General features: G+C 41.3%; 1 protein-coding gene across 2 annotated transcripts in view; it reads right to left on the bottom strand.

Moving 5' to 3' along the window:
• The window catches only part of LOC126266686 (proton-coupled amino acid transporter-like protein CG1139), a 139,135-nt gene that overhangs the window by 98,347 nt on the left and 15,474 nt on the right, over positions 1-25,314 (bottom strand). Inside the window, exon 1 of one of the 2 annotated variants that reach the window (XM_049971116.1) lies at positions 12,488-12,562. The exons of the other annotated variant lie outside the window; for it this stretch is intronic. The gene's annotated coding sequence lies outside the window, so the exon portion shown is untranslated. Of the gene's footprint in view, positions 1-12,487; positions 12,563-25,314 lie in introns of those variants that run through there. 2 annotated transcript variants of the gene reach the window in all.

Here is a 25,314-nt window from a genome sequence, read left to right as displayed (position 1 = left end):
CCTCTCCAAAGTCGATATACATAACGCAGATCACACTCCGAGGAGAAGAGACCTATCGATGCGTGAAAGGACACGGCGGCTCTTCTCAGGTTGACCTAAGCAATCTCAATGGTAGACTGAATTCCAGAGTATCAACAGTCAAGGTTATTAAAAAAAGTTCTCCAAGAAGACTGACTCATAGTCATAGCACACGCAGAAGCCAGAAGTTCCATAGTAATGTTGTTGTTGTTGTGGTCTTCAGTCCTGAGACTGGTTTGATGCAGCAGTAATATTACCGAGTCATTATCAGGATTACGTTGTCATCGGCTGTATGAGGATATCTAACAGACAGAAAATATGTACATTTGTCGTTTCTTTCAAATAGACTCGTCAACATTGTTGTTGCTCCATTTCTTTATCTGAATACACGTAGCTAACTGCGATCTGTTGTCAGGGAAGCGCAGATTCGAAGCGTGTGTCGTAATATGAGTCCTCCGTTAAGATCAAAAACTTTTTTTTGAGAGCTCTGACTATATTTGTTACAAATATTCGCCGTTAAAATGGATGTAGTTTTCCCTAACGCGTCTTACGCAATGGAAATTCATTAGTTATGTAACTAAATAATGGCGTCTCTCTCAGTAAGTTAGTTACACGAAATGCTTATTTGTCGCCCTTACTTATTGTTGTTCAACAGACCCGTTTACAATGTAAGTTCATAAAAAGGCTAGAATGAACAAAAAATAAAAGTGTGTCAGACTTCGAGCACGAAGGTCCTAGGATTCTATCTGTTAGTTACTGCTTCTTCCACTTATGACAATGATTTGAATATCTGAAAAATTTCACGCTGTTTCATGGTTCGTAGACCATGTTAACCGTTGGCCACCTGATTAACTGGCAGGTTTTACTTTAGTTTAATGGTCGGACTGGCTCAAGTGTATACCACATCCAAAAGGACCGTTCATAGCTAAGCAACGCGGTCGTCAAATTAACCTTCGGGTTGATCACAGCTCTAATCTTATATGCATTGATGTATAGATCTTTCATAAGTATTTCCTAGATCGTCAGGACCTGTATAACTGTTGAAGTGCCTCTCATAACTCTTGCGTTTGGAGGATTTGTATGAAACGAAAAGACTGATATAAATGCCCCAGTAACACTGACAAACGAAGATACGCTATTAATAACTTTTAATTTACTCCATAGTAGGAAGGAAAAGCAAATTATTGGACATTTATGCAGTATTTCACGCAACGTGTTCATAGTACTTCAAAAGTACACAATTGGGCCACTCATCAAACAGCTGTCCTTCGACGTATTCTGTCCCATTGAAGATGCTGCGCGACTGCTTTTAACCGGCCTGAGAAACGTGTTACTCAATCAACTACAGGGAAATCCACAGTTTAATCCATTTCTTCCCACAGTGGCGTACGGACAGCACTGCGTTTAACTTCACAAAATAAACTTATTATACAAGACTCATCATAAGTTTGTTAAAAGGCATTCACAAGTTCTCTGTCTATGTTTTTTTGTATATATTTTACAATTAGTTTATCACTGCGTGAAAAAAAATTGCTGAAAACAAACATGTAACGCAGACTAAGCGTCAGCGTGTGAAACTATTTACTTAATACTGTCACGCCAGAGTGAAAACTTAACATTTCCAGGGTGGCGCTGCCTACTGGGGGGAAATGTCAGACTAGGTGGAATCGAAGAATGGTTGTCACAGATGTGTGAAATGTGGTGACGTAAGTCACACGGCAGACTGTCAGATAAAAAGAAAAAAATCTTGTTGTTTGTTGACAGTGTAAGCTGCGAGCGAAAGGAAAGGTATCCAGGTAACGAGAGGCCTTTCACGTGCGTCTCTCTCTCTCTCCCCGCAGATGGGTGTGGTTCTGGAAATACGCTCACGTCAAGTGTCGCCAACTTCGTGTTTGTAGAGTTTGTTGTGGAGAGATTACTGACTTCCACTCTCACACGAGGCCTTAAGACTACCGTGGAATGACGATGGATGGTAAGCGTTCAGAGGCGGACACACGAGACGTGTTATGTGCCTGATCTGCTGCTACATCGCTCGTCAGCTGTAGTTGGCTACGTCTGGTGCTCGAACCGCTCTGATTTTCCTTCTCAAACTGAACTTGCGTGAAATAGATGCGTTAACATCATTACCAACTTTTCAATGATGCGCGAAGAAATTCTCGAATAATGGATTCAAAGGCGCCTAACAGATTGAAAAGAGGGCTTTAACAATATTCATTTCCCACATTGACTAACGGGAACCATACGGTCTGCACTTTTACTAATTTTCATAATCGAAGTTTATGTTCCAGAGTTGTTTGGTCCCATATCTTAGATGGAAAAAAAGCAAAGAAAATTTATTATTTCAAAAGTGATCGTCATGACTGGTAATACATGCCATAGTAAGACGAGACGGTCAACGCTTACACGGAAAAATGATAGCGGTTACCTACGGAACCAAGATTGTAGTTCGTCCGAAGTGGGTACACATGTTGGCAAGGTTATTTCGACAACGCTGCAGAAGTTTCGCTAGGAAGTCCTTACACATGCTCCACTGAGTTTCGATCTCTCTTCATGCGATTTCTGTATTTTTGTAGCCGTGTAGAAAGACATTCATGGCCGTCGCTTTGCTTCGGACGAAGAGGTGCACTCCTGGGTAGAATCATAGTTTCGTAGGCAACCGCAAATGTCTTTCCATGAAGACATCGACCATCGTGTCTCGCAGGGGGATAATGTATTAACAGAAATGACAATTACTTTTAAATAATAAAAAGTTTACATACTTTTTCCCATCTGTCTAATTTTCATTTGACTGTCCTTTAAATTACGAAAACCAATAAATATGGCATTGAAACTGAGGAAAGCTGTACCCTGCCACGGCGTCCACTCGATCCGCCTATGACGTGGAAGGCGATCTTGCATCACATTATTTCAGACTTAGTAACACGTCCTGAGTATCTCATGTGTATTATTCTGTATGCCACATTCGGGAATGTTCCGAAACGTGAAGTTCCACCGTCTGACGTCTTAGATATCGCCCCATTCCACGTCCACGTTACTTCTCACGTTCCATGTGAGGAGGGCTTTGCGTGTAGACATACATGCCATGTTCGCGGAAGTGACGTGATCTAAAATACTTAAATGCCGCCCAAAGCGACCCCGGAATCTGCTGCGCGGAACATAGGCTTAGTAGATTAGAGATTAGATTAGTTTTTCGTTCCATAGATCCGTGTTGAGGAGATCCTCGTGGATGTGGAACATGTCACTTTTTTTTTTAAAGCTGAAATAACAATACTAATAGTATAAATATATACAACACATCATTTGTTTCTATTAAAACATTCGTCAATGGAGTAGGAGTTGGCCACTAGTAAGTCTTTCAGGCTCCTTTTAAACTGATCTTTATTTGTAACTAAATTTTTTGTGTTTGCTGGCAAATTATTGAAGATGAGTGCTCCTGAGTAGTGGACCCCTTTTTAAACTAAAGTAAGTGCTTTTAAGTCCGTGTGCAGATCATTTTTGTTCCTGGTAATGTATGTATGAACTGAGCTGTTTGTTGGAAAAAGAGATATATTATTTAGGACAAATTTCATTAAGGAGTAACTATACTGAGAGGCAGTAGTTAGTATACCCAGTTCTTTGAAGAGGTTTCTACAAGACGTCCGTGAGTTTACTCCACAAATAATACGTATTACACGCTTTTGGACTCCGAAAACTTTTGTTTGACTTGAAGAGTTACCCCAAAATATTGTACCATATGACATTATGGAATGAAAGTAGGCAAAGTATGCAAACTTTTTCACTTTTATGTCGCCTATGTCTGCTAACACTCGAATTGCAAATACCGATTTGTTAAGGCGTTTCTGCAATTCTGTGGTGTGCTCCTCCCAACTGAATTTATTATCAAGTTGTAATCCCAGGAATTTAAGACTGTCAACTTCTTGTATCTGCTCTTCTTCATACTTTATGCATATGCTGGGTGGAAACCTCTTACAGGTTCTGAATTGCATGTAGTGAGTCTTTTCAAAGTTTAATGTCAATGAGTTGTCTTTAAACCATTTATTAATATCCATGAAAATATCATTAGCAGATCTTTCTAGAACTACACTCGACATACTATTTATTGCAATACTTGTGTCATCTGCAAACAAAACGAACTCTGCTTCTGGCAGTGTAACTGATGAGAGATCATTAAAGTACACAAGAAAAAGCAATGGCCCTAAGATGGATTCTTGTGGGACACCACATGTAATTTCTTCCCATTCTGATGATGACTGATGACTTAATTCACTAGTCCCTTTGTTTCCTGTTAGCGAGGCATGACTTGAACCATTTTGCAGCACTGCCCGTGACACCATAGAATTCTAATTTATTTAAATGGATGTTGTGGTTTACACAATCGAATGCCTTTGACAAACCACAGAAAATACCTGGTGCTTATAACTTGTTATTTAATGAATTAAGTACATTTTCACTGTAGGTGTAAATAGGCTTTTCGATATCAGTGCCTGTACTTTCCAGACAGCGCGAGAGACCCCAATAGAAAGTGCTGTGGACGTTAGGGATTCCCAGGGCAGCGAACTGATTAGCTGCTGCTAAAGTAAGAAGGCTCTTCAAGTGGATTATGGAGGAACGCGCACAGAACAAAAGAAGGGTGAGAGGGACACTTCTGTGTTCCTGGCATTGCGTTCTGAGTCATTAGCGTTGCATTCATGAAGGAATCCAAAACACTGCTCGTAGACTTTCCTCGAACCGAAGTACTTTTCCATGTGCAATGCCTTCGGTGCATCAGTTCTTCTTTCTCTGCAATCAAAGTGAGAAAATCGACAACGTGTACTGACTTCTAGAAACTTTCAAATGTCAAGTAAGTAGTCTGAGAAACCGACGTTACTCCGTATTCACCATCAGCTAAGATCTCCATACTGTAACGTCATCTGTTCCAAGTACCATGACGTTAGTTTTCAATGTTCGAGCATGCACTTGCTTTTACACTACATATTGTACCGAAAAAAAATATAACTTGCCTTGCACCATACGTTACAGGACAGCTGAACTACGGAAACGAATCACAAGTGGCCTCTGGGTTTCTGATAAAAGCATGGACTACAGTTGGTTTCTCAGAGGAGCGTTATTATCTTGTGATGCTGTTGTAGAGACCGAGCAAGGACTGTGAAAAGTTTTGTGGTCGGAAGGATACTCCAATTGCCTACTTGTCGTCCGCAGGATGGTGGAAGAACGTATGTGGAGTATGGAACTGTCGGAAGTTAAAAGTTTTGCGCCAGTCCGTGAGAGCGTGCCCGAAAATACAAGTATTCGGGTTCGAACTGTGATCTGACACAGATTTGATTTGTCACTTATATTTACTGGAGAGCAGTTCGGAAATCAGTCCAATAGTAGCGGCAGAAATTAGCAGACTGGGACAACACCTCCAGAGATATTGATCTCTTTTCGGTTCTGACATAAGCACAGTTTCTATTGCTCACCATAAGTAAGAGTTCAGTCAACACTGTAATGTTGGAGAAGATCGCCTAATTTATGTATGACTCCGTGCATCTCGAGGCAAGTATAACAAGTTCCTGTGACATTTACATGTCATTTTTATTTACAAGTTGGCGACCCAGGTAGATACATCTCACCAACACGCTCCATAAATGCTTGATTGGTTTCATACTAGGCCAAAGCGGCAGCCGTGATAATGCCTGAATCACTGTAGAAAATTCTTCCCTACGGGCGAATGAATTATTCTGAAGAAATTTACCAACCTATGAATTATGTGAAAGAGAAACGAAACTTACATAGTAGTTTCCAGCCCCTGGTCTTTGTAGGTAGAACCTCTGGATACAAATTACTTTAGCCGAAAACATAATGGACGTGCGGGAAATCACCGTTCATGTGTACAACGTTTGGTGGCAAACAGCTGGGATGGTCTCAGCACCATTACTGAAGCGATTCATCAGCTAGAAACAACCGTTAATATGACTCATGTGATGAATACACGTTTTGCATCCTGTGACACAACGAATGACTCACCCTACCATCGCCAGATAGTGACTTACATGAGTTGTACTACCATTTGAATGTGTCGTAGCTTAAATGGGCCATAGCTTTTGCATTTCATTTTGATGTAATTTTATAGAAGTGCTCTGTTAATCGCATCTGACAAATCCTGCTTGTCAGGTGTATTTGTTAGTGACTGAGCGCTGCGTCACCCATGCTGAATGGGCGATTCAAATTTTGTGAGCACTAGACTAAATCCACAGTTGCGTCGAGTCGGTTGGTGGACAGTAATTGAAATGTGTGTATAATTGATGGTGCTATTTCAGGGAAATTTTCCACTTCTTTTGTCTTGTTAACACAAATGGTGATTCATCACCACATGCCTTAATCACGGATTCAGGTCAGATTGCCAGAGATATTGCTGGCTGTGTTTTCGGAATGAAGTAACTTACGTGTCAGAAGGATAAGAGATATATATTTCTGATAGATCAACTGGATTTCAATTTTCTGATCAGTATTTCAGTCTTTGAAGTATTCTGTAAAAATGTGAAATAGTTTTTCTGGAAGTATTAACCTATTGTAACTGTCACTTTAAAATGGTAGAAATCAGATTCACGGACAACCTCTGATGTGATAGGTAATGTCATCATACTTCTGCGAGGCTGCAGCCAAATCTTTGTGACTCATGATAATTCCTTTAGAAGTTCACAAACTAAGGGAGACAGGTTAGAACCAACCGAAAGTATATCATCGCTCTTGATAATGACTGTACCAGAAATCAGGCGGAAGCCAAAAAGTAACCTTCACAAGCACAATGGCTGTGGCTTAATATGGCCAGCGTTAACTGGCTGACTCATACTACTGATGATCAATCAATTCCTCCCTCTTGCTGTTTCTACTCCTCAGTACCTCGGCACTCTCTTTAATGGGTGCGATGACAGTGCGATATTTCCATGCCACTTCCAGTTATGAAACCTTTCACCTCAGCTTATTGGACACAGTTATCGGAATTGCGACAGTTAGGAACCAATTAACTCTTTCAGTGTACTTAGACTCAAAGATGCTAGTCATTGTCTCTCTAACAACAGCACGTAATAGCCAAACCACTTCAACTTCCATTTTTGCTACCATGGGGAGTCAGTAAAGCACAAGAACACGAAGCAAAATAACGTCAGTATTACCTGATACCGCAACCATTGCTGTTCATTCTCCTTGTCAGATGTTGACTCTCGTTTTTCTACTTTCTCAGTATCTTATATTTTAGTTTCTGTACGTCTGTTGCATGTGGTTGCTAAGTAATGTATATTACATATTCCACTTTTTATTCTGTTCTCCAAATATAACAACTTATATAACCTGATTTACATTAAAACAGGGTTTGCAAAACTGGGTTGCAGTATCCGCTAAAAGCCGTGAACAAGATGAAATTTTCGATTTAATATCTGGCTAATGTTCAGAACATCAGACACGTCCCAAAACCGCGGAATCGGGATCACTCCTTGAAAGTCTTGTAGTCAGGGTGGATTCTTTCGCTCCAAAAACGGTAACAATAATAAGTCTCTAAATTTTCGTAACTAATGTCGAGGTATATATTTCACCTATCGGACGCTCCTGCTGGGAGACTTAACTCTGAAATACTGCTTGGAATAAGTGTGCACTTCGTAATTCTCAGAAAGACAGTTATAGACAGTTACGTGTCTCATAGATCATTTGAACGATTCTTTTATTGAAACTATATGGAACGAGTCAATTTACAAGATATGTATTCATCATTAGTATTAACAATAATTTTTTAATCCTAATCATGCAACTACACTTAAAAAAGATGTCTTTTTCATTTTTTTATAGGCTGCTAGAATATAAATAGAAATTCGTGCATGGAATAGAAAGGGACCTCGGAGAGAATGATTTTTGATTAGATTTAAAACTCGTTTAGCTACCTGTTGGAAATTTTATGTTATTGGACAAATGATCAAAACTTCTTGTTGTTGCAAATCGAACTTCTTTTTGAGCCACTGGCAGCTTAATAAATGACATTTTTTCCTCTAATGTTGTATGTGCGTACATCACTAGTCTTCTCAAATTCTGATGGATTATTTATGACGGATTGCATTAGCAAATGCATGTATTGTGATGGTGCAGTGAAAATACCTAACTCCCTGAAAAGGTAAGTTCTTGACGACCGCTGTGGAAGACGATGTACTCTTCTTCCTGTTCGCTTTTATGCTTGCGATTATTTATCCTCTCCATGACGTTATTCAAGACTATCTGAACTTGATGGAGACTCCAGTTTCGCGTTTTCTAGTAATTCTTCCTCTGCTTTGTTGTAAGTTTGCAAACTGTGTGGGAAAGTCTCTCTTTTTTTTATTGGCATGCAAAGGGGCACAAATTCCGGAGAAGAGACAGTGAGGTATTCGAGCTACATTTGTGAAACCTCTGGTATGCAGAGCATGAAATGTATAGCGTCGCGAATGGGTACACAGACCTCATACTTCATTGGTCTAAGCCACGACAGGAAACCAGAGAGGCGAAGCATATCTATGTTGAAAATCCTATAAACTAATATCTGCATCTCCACACACCTTTCTACTCTACGAGTTTGTGGCAGGAAGAATGTTTCATTCCATCGTATGTCACGGTCTCTTTGAGTCTCAGTCAGGGATAGAGCGTGGGAACTATAGGTCTTATACGCCTTTGTGCGAGCTATATTTGGTTAATTTTATGTACGGGATCTCTACTCAATAGATACACAGGGGACGTAAGAATGCTCGTAGTACCTATCCTGAGAGACGGTTTGTTTTCTAAAGAAATTTTCGCGCGATGTGCGACGTATTTCTTCGAATGACTTCATTTAACATTTTTCATTATTCGTGTTACACTTTCTTACCAGTCACACAAGCCTGTGTTCCGCTCTTCTTTGTATCCGCTCGATGACTCCCGTTAGTCCGACCTGGTATGAGTACCTTACAATTTTGTATTCAAATACGTGAAATAAAAGTGTTTATCACGCTATTTCTTTTGTGGACAAACTGCAGTTTTCCAGTATCGTAACAATGAATCGTATCCTGCTATTTGCTTTAGCTACAACTGAGTCTACATGGTCTTCACACTTCATATCTGTACATTTGTCCCCAGTTTACATCACGATGAATCACACAAATCTAAGGACTGTGAATTCAGCTAAATACTCAGTGATTACAATTACGAATAACTTAAATTGGAACGATCACATAGACAGTGTTGTGGGGAGATCGAACCAAATATTGTTATGCATTGGCAGAACACTTAGACATGCAACAGGTCTACTAAAGAGATTGCCTGCACTACGCTTGTCCGTCATCTTCTAGAGTGCTGGTGCGGTGTTGGGATCCATATCAGGTAGGGTTGACGGAGGACATCGCAAAAGTTCAGAGAAGGGCAACTTGCTTTATATTATCTTAAAGTAAGATACAGAGTTTCACAGGTATGATACGCGAGCTGGGTTAGCAATCATTAAAACAAAGCAGTTTTTAGTTGTGGCACGATCTTTTCATGAAATTTCAATCAACAACTTTCTCCCACAAACGCGAAAATATTTTGTTGGCGCCCACATACATAGCAGGAAATAATCGTAGTAATAAACTGGGAGAAATCAGAGCTCGCACGAAAAGATTTAAGTGTTCGTTTTTCCCATGCGATCTTCGAATTTGAAGGTGCTTCGATGAATCTTCTGCCAGGTCCTCAATTGTGTATTGCAGAGTGGTCATGTAGATGTGGATGTAGATTAACGTGACTGACCATAGACTGCGACTCGTTAATCAGGCACTCAAATAATACCGTGCTTTCGTGTTTCGTGAAGTTTTCATTCCGTTACATAAAATGTCAGATGCCTATCTTTGGACCAGACTGACATTTTATCTAGCTCTAACTGGATATTACTGAAATTTTTACACGAGATAATTTCCTCAAAGATAACTGTTTCATTTATAATTGGGTAGAGGGTGTCACACGACACGGAGATAGGAAATGTTAACTTTAATCGCTTATAACTAAAAAGCGTTGCAAATAAACTTATCGAGATAAGTTAAGGAAGAACTTAAAGTAGCCAAAGGAACTTCAGGAAAAATATTTAGTGTATTGTTGTTTACGAATCATGGCAAAGGATGGGAAAAACCACAATTGTTGGATACCATTTATGTTGTTAAGTTTAGGGGCAAATAATTTTTGTATTCCATTGTTCGATCTGAGGCGTGAATTACCACAGGCGAGAATGTTACCCCTGTGTCCTTAGGGTTTCCGACCTGGTAATTTCGATGTTCAGTAGGGTATCCGGGGTCTTACTGGGGAAAGAGCGGCAGATTTTTTACTCCTGTGGACGGTATGTGCTGAAAGAAAAAAATTTATAGAGAAATGTATTAAGTAGGTGGAATTTATTCTAGGAGAAGTTCTTTTCCAATTCAGCAAACGTAAGTTCAGTCTTCCCGTGACGTTTCGGCTGCGTTCCTTTTATTCACCTTTCGGGGAAGTCGAAGTTTGTTGCAATAGTACACATTACAGCAAACAGTAAAGTTCACTTGTTGTTTGAGTTTGAAATTGTTTACCTGTAATGTAAATGTCGAGTGGCTAGGGCCTCCCGTCGGGTAAACCGTTAGCCGGGTGCAAGTCTTTCGATTTGACGCCACTTCGGCGACTTGCACATCGGGATGAAATGATGATGATTAGGACAACACAACACTCACTCCCTGAGCGGAGAAAAGCTCCGACTCAGTCGAGACTCGAACCCAGGCCCTTAGGATTGACATTCTGTGGCGATGCTCACTTTTTTTTCTTCATTTTGTTCGGTATTGTTCGTTGCGTTTGATCTGGACGGACGTGACAAGACATCCGTTCAAGTTGATCGCTGATTCCTTTACTCAGTTTTTTTTATTGCCGAAGGTTAGCAGCCCTCTGACCACTCAGCTACCGGGGGCGGACATTTGTCTGTAATGACGATTAGGAAGGCAATATGTAAAATAATGTACGTTATTACCTGCTGGCTTCCTAGAGAGGAAGGATAGAGAGGGGGTGGGATGGTTGAATGAGGGGAGGGGAGTGGAGTGGTGAATGTTGCTACCATGGTCAGTATCGATTATTAGTAGGGAATTACAGAGGGAGCGAGAGAATGACACATGAAAGAGGTATACCTGCGCTTCATGATACGTCTCTTTCAGTAATATTGAATCAGTGGCAGAATTATCAATTCTCTCTAGGTCTGTGCACATCAAGATGTTCCTTAGACATTTTTAGACAGTACAGTTCAGTTCATATATATTCTGCTCTTCGACGGGGGTTCCGTACCTTGGCGCAGGGTAACTTATAGTATACACTTCGAGTGTGCAGGTCGCCCAGATACGAAGCGCATTTGCTAACAGAGATGAATACAAGGTGTGCGTACAGCTGGCTTTATACAGTGTGCCAGTTACTTCAAGCAACCGGGCGAATGTATCGTCCGTCCAGTGGCCCATTTTCCAAGTGGTCGACCTCCACCGAGAGACCTTCTGGAACTTTCATGTTCTATCTGATCGACGAACAGCGATCGACCTCGGGACGTCAACATGTCTTTGGCGAGCTTCCAGTCATCCAAGTCTGCCCCTGCAGAATACATCGAATAAAAACCTAGCGAGCAAACGTTTGAGGCTGGTTCTGATATTATGTAGGAATTCACGTACAACTGATCAGCTATGAAGCTTTGTGCCATACCACAATGTGGGGCTCTGATGTCGCAACTGATGGATTGCAGTATTTTGTAATGAATTTGAAAGCGTGTATTTCATAATTACAATAGTGACAGTTTTTTTGCCACGCACAAAATATAACTTGTATTCCTTCAATTATGGTGTGAAGTGTATTTATAATAACTGAAATTGTTATTAAGTTAACTGATGATCCCGTCTTATATAACACAATGGCGTTATTTTCATTACCAAGTTCGCACAGATAAAAAAAAAAAAAACACCAAAGCTCGACTCGTTGCTTAGTGTCTTTTACAGTTATCAGGTTCTCAGATCTAGTGCCAGCAACTGTTGTAGAAGATACTGCTCTTGATCATCAGGCACTGAAACAGCAACAAGTTCAACATCAGGCGTTACGTCTATCTGGTAAGCAGTTATAACAGTGACGGTGTTTGCAAGTTCGTAAAAGTAATTCGACAAGAAAGACAGATGTATACACATCAGTAGGGCACAGTTGCTACGAAGCGCCCGGCCTTACGAGCATCTTCGTACGAAGGTGTTCTACCCTCGTGCGCTTATCTACGTTTAAAGTCATCGTCGCGAACTCTTATAAGAACTCCACCGTAAACCGAATCTGCGGCGTAATTTTACATATACATCATGTCGTTTCTGGCAGGACATTAGTTCTTAGCCTTACATCCAAACTTTAAGTATACCGAGAGTTTAAAGGGGCCCGTGTCGAATGTACAGCAGAAAGGCAACTATAAGGAATGCTAAAAACTGCGCTTACCTCAGAAATAACTTGCCAGGAAAACATTGATACGGCGCTGCGTCGTAACAGCACAGGTGTTATCTGTAGTGACCGTACGTACGTGAAGGTTGTTTCCGCAGTTTCAGCAATGACAGAAAGCAATAGTCGTCTCTCGGATCGCGTTGAGTACCACAGAAACATACTGGCCGCCGAAAACCGTAGCGTTTACCGAACTTTGATCTCAAGTGTGCCACAAATTCATCACATACATACAGTCATCTAAACCGAGTTTATCATTAAACACTGGGACAGTGTATGACACCCATTGCGACAGCGTCGCTCCCAGAATATTCGTGTTGCGTGTAACCTGCCACTGGGACTACAATAACACCTCGTGTGAAAGGCCAAGGCGTTCCCGTCGGAATGACGCACGCCGCGCCAAACTGTTTTGTCTCCTGCTCATTAAGAGTCCAGTAGTCTCGTTAACGAACTCAACATTTGCATGACAACATGGCTACAGCTGTTCTTCTGTCAAATCCTTTTTTCTTCACATTTCTGTTCACATATAAGGCTCCTGACACTCCCAACTGCCAACTGCTGCAGACCAGGAATGCGCCATTTGTTTGCAGCCGTTTTCTCTACTGTAGAAGCACTGCCATCCCAGCCGTATACGGGTCACAAGCTATGGAATTATTGAATAGTGAAGATACCTACTGTTTATGAAAGCAATTACTATGTACTGGTTTGATGTGTCATGTCACGTTTTCCTCTCCTATGCAAATCACTTCATCTCAGATCCTCACTCATTTGTTCTATATATTGTAATTGGTCTTGCCTTGTAATTTTTCCTCGCTGCGGACCCTCTTGTTCCATCGAAGTTATTCCCTCTTCATATATTATCGTAAGTCTACTTAATTTTCTGAGTCCTTCTGTGACAACACATTTCAAATGCTTCTATTCTTTCCTATTTTCTCACAGCCCATACTTCACTCTCATACAAAATTGTGTTCATGACTTACTTTCTCAGAAATTTCTTTGTCTAATTAAGGCCTAAAATTGATACTAGTAGATTACATTTGGAGAAGTGTACTCTCTTTTCGTGTTAGTCCGATTCTTACGTTTTCCTTGCGTATCCCGTCATGCGTTAGTTTTCTTCCAACGTAATAGAATTCCTTGTCGATTCGGAATAAATCGAAGAATAGATTGCAAAATTGGCACAGCAGTACCCATCGAAAGGGAAATGAATGGTTACGAAAAATAATCTACTGGGTATAAATCGACAAGCAAATAAGTACCTGAAAGGCCAAGGAAGCATTAGAATGGGTGACTGGAACATGTCTGCAATCTAGCCTGCTTGAAGATGATTGTGATGTCGGGGCAACAACGCAGTACTGTTGACCGAAAGTAATCAGTTGGTGGAAGCACATTGTGATAAGAGCCTGGACAGGGGGAGGAAGGAGGAGGATGAAAGTAGCTTCGAATGTGTTCCCAAGGACTGAGGACAGAGGTAGCTTTTATCCGAGAACAGAGCTGAGCTGCATTCACTCCTGGATTAGCTTCGACGGTGAGACACCGAGTGGCGCTACTCCAGACATGTACAACGGACGAAATGGGAGTGATATGGGATGACTAGAGAATGGAACTGTGCATACAAGCGAGCGACATTCTCTGCAAAAAGTGGGCGAGTGCTGTCCTATAAATGCTTATATTCCAAATTACAGCCGGCCGGTGTGGCCGAGCGGTTCTAGGCGCTTCAGTCTGGAACCGCGCGACCGCTAAGGTCGCAGGTTCGAATCCTGCAGCGGGCATGAATGTGTGTGATGTCCTTAGGTTAGCTAGGCTAAGTAGTTCTACGTTCTAGGGGACTGATGACCACAGATGTTGAGTCCCATAGTGCTCAGAGCCATTTGAACCATTCCGAATTACATTCTCAAAAGTAGGACATATACCTCAACTGAAAGTCAAAACATCTATCTTCCGGTGTCGACGAGGCTTAGTGGTCAGTCTACCATGCATAGCTGACCACGGGTAGCAACATTCAACACTGCTACAGAGCCACCGATGTTACTCCTGGCATTATAGTTCAGCGGTAGCATTCAGCTGCCGTACGCACAAGCACTTTAAATTCTAATCATTTACATATCACAGCCTGCTCTGAATGCTCTGCCTCTTTGATTCGCGTCTTTTGTATGCGTCTTTCGTTTTCGCAAACAGTGGTTTCACGGCTCTCCTGCCTAAGGAATGTTCTTCATGGAACTTTGCACAGCTGTCGACTGGATCGCAAAACCAAATGAACATCATCATGGTAAGAACAAAACGAAAAAAAACATAGATATATTATACTCACTACCCGTGAACTGTAACTACGCAAAGGTTTGAATGGTTGGGACAATAATTAAAAGAAATCATGGAGTAACTTCTGCCTTTCTAAAGTCTAAATCCAAAACGATTATGGTGAAAAGCAGACATTTCCAGTCACACAAAACGCAACTGGACGACAACAGCATGAGTCCACTGAAAAAGCATTCGTCATTGTTTGTAGTCATTGTCTGTGCGAGAATGCGCTCTCTTATCTGTCTCTTTGACTTCACACATAAGGAAAGCCACAAGTTCAAGGACGGAGAGTGAATTCATCCACTGTGACGTCTGGTATGCATTCGAAAGTATGTAAATCAATCACGATGTGTCGAAACAGTATACAGGTTTTCTGCCGCAATGTGTCAGGGAAGCGGTTAAGTCCAAGGTGAGAACACTGAACAAAGATCACACCTACTCTTTCTTTTGTCTGCAGGTATAGTACACAAAACGACATGCCTCGTTCTAAAAGCTTGACACGCGCCTTCAGTCTGTCTGAATCCTTTGTTTTGTTTTCATTTTGCTTAACGTGATGTCGACAGTCAAGTCACATGCGATGAAACATTTGAACAGGTTCTTTCTGTTTCCTTTCTTTGTAGAGTGTGTGAACATAAAGTAGATGTATGGGAACCTACATCGGAATCACAGCAGCGAGATCTGCAGGACAACACAAGTTCATTTGCTCTCTACCTCAAGAGGTAACTGCTCTCTTGTATTCCAGACTTCGAATATTGTACAAATTAATTATAATCCGATGTTAGCCATATCGACATTGGAATAGCCGTTTGTTTCATACTTTAGTATCCATTAATTAGGGCAAAATCATCAAACTGAAAAAAAGAACAACTTAAAACACCGTGTTGTTACACGTGTAACTTGACTACGACCGTGAAGACCGACGCGTTTTGAATCTTGAAATAGTACTTTGCACTAAAACACCAACGAAACAGATATGGTATGTTACACACACACACACACACACACACACACACACACACACACACACACACACACATTCCAGAAGACTATTAGGTATAAATGTTCGCTGTACGTACGTTACTGTGCTCTATAGGTTTAAATGTACCCCATTTGAAATGTTTATATAGTGGTTTCGATTCGATGGCCTTCTATAATACGTATAAATGTGAAGATACCGTATGTGTGGAATGTCTTACAAACACTACATACGATCAGGACTCGAACTCGGGACCTTTGCCTTTTGCGGGCAAGTGCTCTACCAACTGAGCTACCCAAGCACGACTCACGCCCCGTCCTCACAGCTTTACTTCTGCCAGTACTTCGTCTCCTACCTTCCAAACTTTACAGAAGCTCTCCTGCAGTTGGCAGAGCACTTGCCAGGGAAAGGCGAAGGTCCCGAGTTTGAGTCTCGGTCGGCACACAGTTTTAATCTGCCAGGAAGTTTCATATTAGCTCACACCCCGCTGCAGAGTGAAAATCTCATTCTGACTACATACGATCATTTAAGACAACCTGCTTGATTGGACATACGAATGAATGATTGTGCACTTGAAAATGACAGTGTCGAAATTTCTCCGTCGTGGAGTATAAAAATTTTTCCCCATAAAAGATAATTTTGCAGAGGAAATGATATAATTTACGCCTGTCAGAAATTTTGTACCATCTGTCGATAGATAGTGCGCCAAAATTGTTCTTGTACATGATGAATGTTCTTGCATTGAGGGTATAAAAACGAATAAATATTTATACTTGACACCTGACATTGTAATACGCAAGATTTTAGAGTTGCAAAACAGAAACACGCAAAATAAAAAACGAATTAAAACTCACTGTCTACAGCAAAACGTTGTTATCAAAATTTGTGTTTTGTGTCAATGGGGATGCACGCAATACACACACAGGACGAGATGGGGCGAAACATTGGACCCGTACTGGGAAGAACTGGGATTCAAATCCACGAGAACTAGTGCTGATTTAGAGTTTTGTTTTCCTCATTTATATCGTGTAATGTTTCTGTGTTTTTATAGTGGCGGTTTTTGACACTTGTTTTATAACCAGCATCTTGCAGCTACAAAACTCAAAAGTATCTGCCGATGGAAACTAAGCTGAATGTAATTTCAGGCAACACTCTTCTATGAATGAAAGCGGAACTTCAATTTGCAGATGTTACTACATTTTTAGGTACCTGTCTCTAATATTTTTCTTTAGATAATAGTGTGTATCGATAGAACTAATGAAGTGTTTTAGCTGGAGTCGATAGGTGGACGTGTTCATGGGAAAAGTTTGTGGTCTTCGAAGGTACCATGACGCTAGTTTAAACTGTGTTGAACGTTTATTCGTAGGCTATACGATTTTGACAAAGACACTCAAGATACTGGAATGACGTTGGATTCTAAACTTCGATTAGGTCAGTTCTCGAAAGCTGTACAATGGAAAATATAGTGTTCCAAATTAGTTCAAGTCACCTGTGGAAATAGTAGTGTGTTGGAAACTGTTTCCTTTCCCTTTGCCTTGGACCATCTTGTTTACTGACTGTCTACTGTTTTTTTAATCAGCTTAATAACGATAGGCGAACAATGGCGCTGCATTTCCATATTCAATTATTAAATCTCTATTGGCCTTGTTGTGAATGGGACATTAAGCTGTAACAACACGAGTAACGTGAACCATATTGCTTTTCCGAATTGCTTGCAGAGCCGCTGATCAGTCGAATAATTCTTTAATGGTCTTAGGTCCCGTATGTCTGTCTAGGTACTATCTTCAGAATTTTGCTATCCAAACGAACATTTAATTCATATTGGCGACCACAGAGACCGACAGATTAATTTCAGAATCTGTTAAGTCTGTCAGTATCAGACACTAGTTTCTGTGTTTGCAATCACACGTTTTGTGATTGCGTCGAATAGCTTCCAGTTGAATCGGTGTGTGCTAAAAGTAACGCTGCTCTATATAGGAAGAGTTAGTATAAGAGTAATTACAAGCATGCAGAAAGTTTACAATGTAGACGAGAGTTACTATAGTCTGATTAAAATTACATGGTAGTTGACATTTCACGGGCTGGAGCTGGTTCCATGCAATCAGGGCGCTCAACGTTGCGCCCCCACCCTTCGCCGTTGCCAGACTGCCACAACAATTGGTAACTTCACCTTTACCGGCTTTCTTTCTTGTTGTGTTTGCATCCCGAATTCTGGATCTGGCCCTTTAGTGAATTAGTTCTACCGCAGAAAGTTGACCGTCGTTTTCTCGGATACATGGCGCATGACGAGGTTGTGGTTAGGTTAGGACATGAGTTTAAATTCAGGGATACAGCACGCGACGTCCGCCGCAATTTAGTCTTTGGTCACTTAAAACCATCTTTCGACAGAGCACCTCACACTTCCGACATACCTCGCGGCGGCCACTTCCTGCATTAACAGTATTTGTGAAGTCATCCGCCGTGTTTCCGTGTCACCGTAGCAACTTTTTAGCGGCAAGTGACCAACACGAACTATCAAGCAATTTTAGTCAGACTATACCAAAAAATGGATGTAAATGTAATTTCACACTAAAGAAATTTGTCGTAAAAAGTGGATGGCTCTTTACGATATTTACTGTGGATAACGGAAAACTCTAATGTGTACACTGAACTGCAGTCACCCCCTCTCCTTCCCCCTCCCCAACCTCCACGCCTCTGGAAATGACTCTGTAAGTCAGTTCAGATGTCGGAGGAAGGGATGTGCATACCATTACCAGGATTAACATGAGAAGAAAACAACCGTCAGAATGAGGACAACTTTTCTTTTTACTTCTATCATGGACAACAACTGCCAACGGCCTTGCCGCAGAGGTAACATCGGTTCCCGTCAGATCACCGAAGATAAGCGCTGTTGGGCTGGGCTAGCACTTGGATGAGAGACCATCCGGTCTGTCGAGCGCTGTTGGCAAGCAGGATGCACTCAGCACTTGATTGAGAAGTAGCTGCTCCAATCTCGTAAACTGACATACGGCCGGGAGAGCGGAAACATCCCCCCGGCTGTGGCTAAGCCATGTCTCCGCAATATCCTTTCTTTCAGGAGTGCTACTTATGCAAGGTTCCCAGGAGAGCTTTTGTAAAGTTTGCAAGGTAGGAGACGAGGTACTGGCAGAAGTAAAGCTATGAGGACGGGTCGTGAGTCGTGCTTGGGTAGCTCAGTTGGTAGAGCACTTGGCCGCGAAAGTCAAAGGTCCCAAGTTCGAGTTTCGGTGCGGCACACAGTTTTAATCTGCCAGGAAGATTCAGAGCGGTGTGGTGACCACATGCCCCTCCATATCCGCATCCAGTGACGCCTGTGGTCTGAGGATGACACGGCGGCCGGTCGGTACCGTTGGGCCTTCCAAGGCCTGTTCGTACGGAGTTTAGTTGTAGTTTTATGGACAACAATTATGAAAGTAATATTGGTGATGCATCGGCAATTTTGCTCTAATTAACGACTGTATTCTGACAAGCTCACACATCGAAAAATTTGCGAGTCAGAGAGTTGCGTCGACAAAATCTACGCGCTGTGTCAACGACCGCCGCTCTGTTACGCCAGCCTGGCGGAATGCTGTTTCCCACATCCGTCTAGGCATATACGGAGCAGGACTACCACGTCGAAATCAGAAAAAAAAACGGCTCGCAAACAATCACACGAAAAACTCAGATATTTAAACAACTCGCAGATACAGGGTGTACGGCAGTTTCCTTGTCGCCTTAAGTTAAATAATGTTGTGGTGACGGAAGCTTATCTAGCAACAGAAATGTAATAAAGTTAATTTCGGACACACGAGTGGGCCAGAACAAGGACCATTCTCGCTAGAACTGGCGGGAAAAAAACCTGCAAGAGAAAATTGGAGATCAGGAAATAGACCCTCCACTGCAGGACGTATAAAGTATCCATCACAAATTATGGTCCCACCCATGAAGCACGTACCATGCCATTGGTGGGCAGACTTGCGTGCTTCAGCGATACAGATAGCCTTACGATAGGTACAACCACAACGGATGGGTATCTGCAGAGAGGCCAGACAAACGTGTGGTTCCTGGATGAATGACAAATCTGGCCTTGTTCCGGAGAAAATATAGTTCCTTATTTGGATATCCGGGCGGGGACCATTCAGGAGGATATCGTTATCAAGAGAATCAAAACTGACGTCCTACGGATCGGAGTGTGGAATGTCAGATCCGATGGGTTAGAAAATTCCGATAGGTTAGAAAATTTAAAAAGATAAATGGATAGGTTAAAGTTAGATATAGTGGGAGATAGTGAAGTTCGGTGAGTGGAGGAATAGGACTTCTGGTCAGGTAAATATAGTGTTATGCGTACAGAATCAAATAGGGGTAATGCAGGAGTAGGTTTAATAATGAGTAAGAAAATTGGGACGCAAATAAGCTACTAAGAACAGCATAATGAACCCATTATTGTAGCCAAGATAGAGACGAAGCTCATATCCACGGCATTAGTACAACTTTATACGCCATCCCGCTCCGCAGATGATGAAGAGATTGAAGAAATTTACAATGAGATAAAAGAAATTATCCAGATAGTTAAAGGAACCGAAAATTTAATAGTCATGGGGTACTGGAATTCGTATTAGTGAAAGGGAGAGAAGTAAAAATAGTAGGTGAATATGGAGGGGGGGGGGGGGGGGGAAAGAAATGAAAGAGAGAGGCGCCTGGTAGAATTTTGCACAGAGCATAATTTAATCATCGCCAACACAAAGTTTAAGAACCATGAAAGAAGGTTGTATACATGGAAGAAACCTGGAGACGCAGGAAAGTTACAGATTGATTATATAATGATAAGACAGAGATTGCGGAACTAGATTGTAACTTGTAAGACATTTCCAGGGGCAGATGTGGTCTATGACCACAATTTATTGCTTATGAACTGTAGATTAAAACCGAAGAAATTCCAAAAAGGTAGGAATTTAAGGAGATGGGACCTAGATAAACTGAAAGAACCAAAGGTTTCTGACAGTTTCAGAGAGAGTATTAGTGAGTGATTGACAAGAACAGGGAAAAAGTATACAGTAGAAGATGAAACGGTAGCTTTGAGAGAGGAAATTATGAAGGCGGCAGAGGATCAAGCATGTAAAAAGATGAGGGCTTGTAGGAATCCGTAGGTAGCACAAGAGATATTGAATTTAATTGACGTAAGGAGAAAGTATAAAAATGCAGTACATGAAGCAGGAGAAAGGGAATACAAACGTCTAAAAAATAAGATTGATAGGAAATGGAAAACGACTAAGCAGAAATATCGAGAGAACATCTGTAAAAATTGAGAAGCATATATCATTAGGGGAAAGTTAGATGCTGCGTATAGAAAATTTAGAGTTGGTGAAAAGAGACCCACCTGCTTGAATGTCAAGAGGTCAGGTGGAAAACCAGTCCTAAGCAAAGAAGGGAAAGTTGAAAGGTGGAAGGAGGATATAGAGGTTCTAGACTTAGAGAAGATGTTGATTGGAATACTCTCTTTCCAGTTCTGGGGGTACAGGGAGCAAAAGACTATATACAACTTGTACAGGCACCAGATGGCAGGTATGGAAGGGGAGCGGTGGTTGAGAAGGAATTGAGACAGTGCTGTAGCCTATTCAATTTGTACACTGAGAAAGCAGTAAAGGAAAAAAATCTTTGGAGTCGGAACTAAAGCATAGGGAGAAGAAATAAAAATTTTGAGCTTTGCCGACGACATTGTAATTCTGTCAGAGACAGCGAAGGACATGGAAGAGCAGTTGAACGGAATGAACAGTGTCTTAAATGGAGGATATAAGACGAACGTCAACAAAAGCAAAACGAGGATAATGGAATGTAGCCAATTTCAATCAGGTGATGCTGAAGATTTTAGATTAGAAAATGAGACACTTAAAGTAGCAGATGAGTTTTGCTATTTGGGCAGCAACGTAACTGACGATGGGCGAAGCAGAGAGGATATAAAATGTAGACCGGCAATGGAAAGAAAGATTTTCTGAAGAAGAGCAATTTGTTAACATCGAGTATAGATTTAAGTGCCAGGAAATATTTTCTGAACGTATTTGTATATTGTGTAGCCACGTAGGGGAGTGTAACATGGATTATAAACCGTGTAAGCAAGAAGAGGATAGAAGCTTTTGAACTGTGGTGCTACAGAAGAACGCTGAAGATTAGACGGGTAGAACACGTAACTAATAAGGAGGTACTGAGTAGAATTGGGGAGAAAAGAAATTTGTGCACATTCTGACTAGAAGTAGGGATCAGTTGGTAGGATGTGTTCTGAGACATCAAGTCACCAATTTAGTACTGGAGGGAAGAGGGAAGCGCGGTGGAGGGGAGGGGGGGGAAACGAGGGGGGGGGGAAATCGTAGAGGGAGACCAAGCGATGAAAACAGAAAACATATTCAGAAGGCTGAGAAGGATGTAGTTTGCAGTAGTTACTCGGAGATGAAGAAACTTGCACAGGATAGAGTAGCATGGAGAGCTGCATCAAGCCTGTCTTCGGACTCACGACCATAACAGCAATAACGACAACGGAATAACTGGCAATGGAAAGGCCATAGAAGAATAATTTCTCACCTCATACAGGCTAAACACAGATGAGACCAGGGAGACACAAGAACGTGAATAGATAAAGTGCTTTGTTGTAGACAAACTGGAAAACCAAAACAATGCAGAGGACAATAGTATCAACAACAACAAAAATGGCCAATGAACCGCTGCTCTTAATCAACGCAAATAAATAGAAGGTTTTAAATCTTTAACTTGTTCACCCTAGAAAAAATAAACCAGTACATGTGCTAACCCTGTAGAACGTATAGGAATAAGAGGGGAGACGTGTAAATACTGATCCCGAAACGCGATATCAGCATGAAGGAGAGACTTGCAATATCTTGTAGCTTATTCTTTGTCATTAGTAAAGATAAAGAAAGTACTCCAAATATCTTGCGCCAAAGTTTTAAATATCATAATAGTTCGTCTTTCAGTACTATCATATCGCCCGATTTATATTTGTTCTTCGCAGAGCAACGTAACATTTAAAAATATAGTACATAAAATGGTAAATTTCTAGAGCTGTTAGTTTATTTCGCGAATAAGATTTCGAATTACAAGGCCATTACCAGCAATAGTACTTACCATTATGTAAAAGCGTTTCTCATTCTCGTTTTGGTAGAAAGGTTAGAATTTAATAATAAGAAACGCAGAACTAGTAAAATTCTAATACTGTTTTTCCATTCTGCGATCCAGTTTTCGACGTGCAAAGTCGTCTCAGGCGTTGGCCTTGTAAGTGAAATAAATGTACATTAGCCGAGCACTCGCAGTTTCATGACCTTTTTCTTGTCCTAAAGCTGTATGCTTGGCAGCTCTGTATCGTTTTATCTGCATCTAATTCTGCAGATGTACTCTGCAAAGCACTCCTATAAGTGCGTGGAGGAGAGTACTTCCTACCTACGTTAACAATTGTTAAGTCCTATTCGGATCGCGCATGGAGCAAGAGAAAAATATGTAGTATCTCTTATACTATTCTTATGTTATCGATTCCAGTTATACGATTGAGACAACAGAATTATGGCTCGGTCTTCCCAGAATACCGATACTCCAAGTTTATCTAACACAGTTCCGCGAGAACAATGTCACCGGTCTTCGAAAGATATACATTTAAGATCCCCAGTATCGCGTGAGCAGTAACAACCAGTTACATTCCTATCAACGTATCTCTGAATTCCTCGCATATCTGATGACACGTCTGCTAGATAATGATTCCAACGCAAAAGCAGTTCTGCAGACGTTTTTTTACAGGTTAACTGCACTTCGCTACAAGTCTCGCAACACACATGAATCTCCTATTGTCTTTCCCCATTACTGATTTCATGTGATCGTCTCAGTTCACACTCTTAGTTGTATAAACGGCGTGACAGGATCCGGCAGTTCAACACTAATCTTATAATCGAATACTCTCCGCGTATATCTATCTGTTGTGTGTGTTATCGTGCGTTAAGTCACATTTGAAGATAGTTGTCATTCACTGCTCATAGAGGAAATATTGACCTACAATTCTCCAGCGACAACACATTTCTTTTGTTTGTGCTTCAGAGGTAAAGAAGTGGCACCGCTTCTTGAATGTAATTCTGTGTTAATACGCTTACTAGATAGTGCATGATAGCACCGGGCCCTTGATTCATCATTTTTTTCAATATTGACCACAGTTGCTCGATATTATTCAGATCGTGCCATTACGGAGACCAGGGACGTTGTTAATTCACTCCGAAGCTCATCAAAATAAACTTGAACGTTGCCAGTCGTGTGAATATGCCATTATCATCTTGGTAAGGTCATTCCTTGCCTGGAACGCTGTGCAATGGAATGGACATGGTCAACACAAATCGTATGTATGTTTCCACAGTAACCCTTCGATTCAGTGTTCGGATAGTTCGCTGGCGTCGTATTTTCTAGATATGTATTATAGTAATGATTTCTGAGGCAGTTATCTGAAGCTAAAACACTGTAACGCACAGTTTTGTTTCCACTACTATGTTTACGCAGGCGAAACTTTCCTGAGAACTCTACATGCTGTTGTGGTGCTAGATGCTGTAGCTGTTGTCCTTCAACGACTACAGACGTACTGGCGACTGGAAACACTTACCGAGATAGTACAGTCCGACACAAGCGTTAAAGACATGGTGAGTGTATTGAGGAAGAAAGCTTTATTTATCGTATCAGAATCAAACGACTCAAAACAAAAACATGAACTGCTTATTGCCTAAAACAAAATATGAGTATTCAGAATCTTAATCCGACTTCGGATCAGAAGTTGGCTACCTCAAGAGGTCTGAAGGTACCTGTCGCTAAGGTTTGTAATGGTACACGGAAGTTTGCGTAAACAACAGTTAAAAAATGAATTTAGAATCAGTTCAGACCAACATTGTTCAAATGTGTGTGAAATCTTATGGGACTTAACTGCTAAGGTCATCAGTCCCTAAGCTTACACACTACTTAGTTTAAATTATCCTAAGGACCAACACACACACCCATGCCCGAGGGAGGACTCGAACCTCCGCCGGGACCAGCCGCACATCCATGACTGCAGCGTCTTAGAACGCTCTTTTTTTTATATTTTAATCTCATTGTGTTCGCTCTTGTTCGTTGTATCTGCTCTGGGCGGACGTCGTAAGACATCCGTTTTAAGTTCGTTGTTGATCGATTAACTCAGTTTTTTTGTTACAGAGGGCGACTAATCCTCTGACCGAACACGCTGAGCTACCGTGCCGGCAAGACCGCTCGGCTAATCCCGCTCGGCAGACCACCATTCACAAAACATAGTTTCTGCACTGAGCTCTCATGTCTGGAAATTAGTTTTACATCTTGTGAAACCAGAATGGATTCGTCTGAGTAACTTCCATGCAGTCGACTTTTCTGAGTGGTCATTAGGAATTCCTTCAGGAATTGTCTATCTTTCAAGATGTTGGCTTCTAGCACACCCCCTCTGCACGTTCATTTGCTGTTGTGATACTGTGAATGCTGTAAGTGTTTTAAAACTCTTTCTCGATTTCAGTCGTGAACGCGCTTGCTGGTAAAATAAA

The sequence above is a fragment of the Schistocerca gregaria genome, chromosome 4, assembly GCF_023897955.1.
Source record: "Schistocerca gregaria isolate iqSchGreg1 chromosome 4, iqSchGreg1.2, whole genome shotgun sequence".
Lineage (NCBI taxonomy): Eukaryota > Metazoa > Arthropoda > Insecta > Orthoptera > Acrididae > Schistocerca > Schistocerca gregaria.
Note: the sequence above shows the minus strand (reverse complement) of the source record. Positions and strands in the feature narration are given on the sequence as shown.